General features: G+C 45.7%; 1 pseudogene; it reads left to right on the top strand.

Moving 5' to 3' along the window:
* Positions 1-355: 355 nt before the first annotated feature.
* Positions 356-3,915, top strand: LOC126024139 (ETS translocation variant 4-like; annotated as a pseudogene).
* Positions 3,916-4,213: the final 298 nt, after the last annotated feature.

Here is a 4,213-nt window from a genome sequence, read left to right as displayed (position 1 = left end):
CGAGGACAGCCAGGAGTGGCCCCTGAACACAGAAGCATTAGTAGCACCTAAGCATTCCCCACCCAGCCACCCAAAGAAACAACTGGAATTAAATTTAAGAATATATCTTATCATACTCAGCATATAAAAATGTGATTGTTTTAGGGCTGAAGGAAAGCTTAAGTGGTAGCTTGTATTATATGCCCCAGTCCTCTCATGCATGCTAAGCCCACGGTTTAATTCCTACCTAGCACAGTGTGCTGCCATTCCTCCCCAGTATCATTTTAGTGACCCTGGTGGGTCCTCCTTACCTGAGAACTGCTAGGACTAAGCACTGTTCATTAGGAATGACTCCTATAAACAACATATAAGCAATATGAAAAAGTATCAGAAGCAAGTCTTAAACATTATGTGTGCTGTTATTGTGGGTGTCACTTATGGTATGTTACCAGTGCTCAGAGGCCATCAAGGCCATAACTGAGGGCTGGGCAGGATATGTGGTACTGGGGACTGAACCCAGGGCCTAATAGAGGCAAGGCATGTGCTCAATCACCTGAACCATTCTCAATCCAGCCAGCCCATATTTCGGAGCATGTCAGTCATGTTTCAAGAGCTCTTTAATTAGACTTTCAGGACTGTGGCTACTTCCACTGGACAGTGTAGCTTTAGATACATTTACTACTCCTCTGCTTTTATTTCCTTGAAGAGAGCAGATTAATTGAATTACAATAAACTTTCAGACAAAAGACAAGCTCAGTCTGAATTACTTTTCTTTTCTTTTTTGGGGGGGAGGGGGAGGCCACACCTGTTGATGCTCAGGGGTTACTCCTGGCTATGCACTTAGAAATCGCTCCTGGCTTGGGGGACGCAGGGGATTGAACCACCTGGCAAACACCCTACTGCTTATGCCATCGCTCTGGCTCCTCTGAATCACTCGTATTCCTGCTTACTATCCTACACACAATCTTCTTTCAAATTCTTGACTACCTCCAACCCTTTCCTATCTTAGGGTTTTGACATCCATTGTCCCTTCCACCCTAAAGTCTTCTTCTAGCTATGTCCAGCTTCTTCTTCAGTTTAGGCTGTTTTTTGGGGGGAGGCCTTCTTCACCACAGTTACTCCCCATCCAAACTGGAATTTCCTGTCATTCTTGCCCATGACAGCATAGATGTCTGTCCAGCTCTCAGCACAAGAATTTTGCATTAAATAATTATTAGTGTGATTATTTGTTTAATGTACATCTTCCCTGCAGGAATCACCACATCTCCAGCACTTGGCCTGCTGCCTGGAAATGGCCACTTTTTCAAGGTTTTGGTTGAATGAAGAAATAAAAATGCAATATTGGTTGTTGTTTTTTTTTTGGTTTTTGTTTTTTTATTTTTTTTGGTTTTTGGGCCACACCCGGTGTTGCTCAGGGGTTACTCCTGTCTGTCTGCTCAGAAATAGCTCCTGGCAAGCATGGGGGACCATATGAGACACCGGGATTCAAACCAACCACCTTTGGTCCTGGAGCGGCTGCTTGCAAGGCAAACGCCGCTACGCTATCTCTGTGTCCCAAATGGCTACTCTACACTGCTCAACTTTTTCAGTTTAACTGATTCATTTATTTTGGTTTTGAGGGCCTCACGCGACAGTGATTCAGCATGTGTTGTCCTATTACTCCAGTTCATTTACGCTGCCTGTTATTCTCAGAGTTCTGATTTGTCACATGGACTAAAATCTCATCTACTCATTCATTTTCAGTGTCATGAATACATAATTTGTATATGTAAAGCAGCTGAATGTAAGATGTCCAGAGGAGAGGAAGCAGCTAGGTTTTATGAAGAGGGAAAGTGGACACAACTGGGACATCCAACCATGAATCACTGGCAATGTACAGATTCGGATAGTTATTTAAAGTCAGATTAGACATGATTTAAGTCAAGTGGGCTTTATCAGGCTTGTATTTATGGAACAATATTTGCACTCAAAAATTAAATTCATTCAAATAAAGACTGTGGGAGAGAAAGAAATAAAGTTGTCTTTCTAGAAAAAAAATTCTCTAGTTGTTTTTGTTTTTGCTTTTGGACCATACTTGACAATGCACAAGGATTACTCCTGATTCTGTCCTCAGGAATCACTTCTCAGGCTCAGGGGACTGTATTGGGTGCCTGAGATCAAACCTGGTTGGCCTTATACAAGGCAAGCCCTACTATATCTGCTGTGCCAGCTGTACTATTGCTCTGCCCCAGAAAGTTCTCTAGTTTTGTGTATAAAATTGGCACCCCAACCCTTTACCTTCTTTGATTTCAAAAGTAATGTATTCATTTGAAAAAAAGCTTAAACATTACAGAAAAGTATTCATTTAACAATACGTATTCATTTAGTATAAAGACTACTCTGTATAAAATGCTAGCTAGCTAGGCATTAAAGATGTAGCAAATGGGGCCAGAACAATAGCATAGCGGTAGGGTGTTTGCCTTGCACGCAGCCGAACCAGGATGTACCTTGGTTTGATCCCCAATCCCCGGCATCCCATATGATCCACCGAGCCAGGAGCAATTTCTGAGCGCATAGTCAGAAGTAACCCCTGAGCATCAGCAGGTGTGGCCCCAAAACAAAACAAAATAAAACAAAACAAAACAAGATGTAACAAGTGACCATAAAGTAGATAAGCTTATATAAACTTGCCTTCCAAGTAAACCCTCAGTGGTTTGGTAGTTGGAGCAAGACTGCACACATCAAGTGGACTGTAAGCCACAGTGAAAGTCCTGCCGAAGTGTCAGGCCAGGTTATTGGAATGCATGTTTGGCTTCACAGACTTCTGCCTTGTTCTGCAGCACATGCTTTTGAGAGGTAATCAATACTGAGGCAATCAATACTCTTGACCTCTAACAGTGGCCAGGACAATCTGACAACATTCACCACACCCCTAACTACACCTCCTCTGACCACACCCATCACCGCACCTCATCTGACCACACCTCCCAGCGAGAGGTCCCTCCTCTGACCACAGTCCTCTTGCTGGGAGCTGTTTTTTTTCTGAAGGCAGATACAAAAGCAAGCAATGACAAACATGTTCTTTTTTTTTTTCTTTTTGTTTTTTCGGGCCACACCCGTTTGATGCTCAGGGGTTACTCCTGGCTAAGCGCTCAGAAATTGCCCCTGGCTTGGGGGGACCATATGGGACGCCGGGGGATCGAACCGTGGTCCTTCCTTGGCTAGGGCTTGCAAGGCAGACACCTTACCTCTAGCGCCACCTCGCCTGCCCCAACAAACATGTTCTTAAGGGCCGGAGAGATAGCATGGAGCTAAGGCGTTTGCCTTACATGCAGAAGGACTGTGGTTGGAATCCCGGCATCCCATATAGTCCCCTGAGCCTGTCAGAAGCGATTTCTGAGTGTAGAGCCAGGAGTAATCCCTGAGATCTTCTGGATGTGACCCCCAAAAAAAAACAAAAAACAAAAACAAAAACAAAAACATGTTCTTTAAAAATAAGCCTTCTGGAAGGGGTTGGGGCATTTCGAGAAGGCCCACTCTACCAGCCACTGAAGCTCTGTCAGTTTCTGGTGGCTCTGCTGGACGACCCCACCATTTCATTGCCTGGACTGGCCGAGGGATAGAGTTCAAACTCATCGAGCCTGGGGCATCCAGAAGAACTGGCCGGCTATGAACGATGACAAGCTGAGTCGCTCATTCTAGTCAAGTCAAGATACTACTATGAGAAAGGCATCCTGTAGAAGGTGGCAGGTGAGCGCTCCGTGTCTTTGAGCCCGAGGCCCTCTTCTTCCTGGCTTTCCCGGACAATCAGAGGCCAGCGCTCAAGGCTGAGTTTGAGCTGCCAGTCAGTGATGAGGACACAGTCCCTTTGTCACACTTGGATGAGAGCCTGCTTACCTCCCAGAGCTGGCTGGGCCTGCCCAGCCTTTTGGCTCCAAGGGCGGCTACTCCTACTAGCCCATAGCAGCTGTCCCCTGCTGCTGTGGGCACTGCCCTGTGTACGTAGAGATGAATGTGGCATTGGGAACCTTCTGGGAACCTCTGCCCACAGAGGTCTTGGGGGGCACACCCCATTATCCTTCCTTCCTCCTTCCTTCCTTCCTTCCTTCCTTCCTTCCTTCCTTCCTTCCTTCCTTCCTTCCTTCCTTCCTTCCTTCCTTCCTTCCTTCCTTCCTTCCTTCCTTCCTTCCTTCCTTCCTTCCTTCCTTTTTCTTCCTTTTTTTTAGTCACACCCAGAGGCTCTCAGGGGTTACTA

Source organism: Suncus etruscus, chromosome 12 (assembly GCF_024139225.1).
Source record: "Suncus etruscus isolate mSunEtr1 chromosome 12, mSunEtr1.pri.cur, whole genome shotgun sequence".
Classification (NCBI taxonomy): domain Eukaryota; kingdom Metazoa; phylum Chordata; class Mammalia; order Eulipotyphla; family Soricidae; genus Suncus; species Suncus etruscus.
This window is presented reverse-complemented; position numbering and strand designations above follow the sequence as displayed.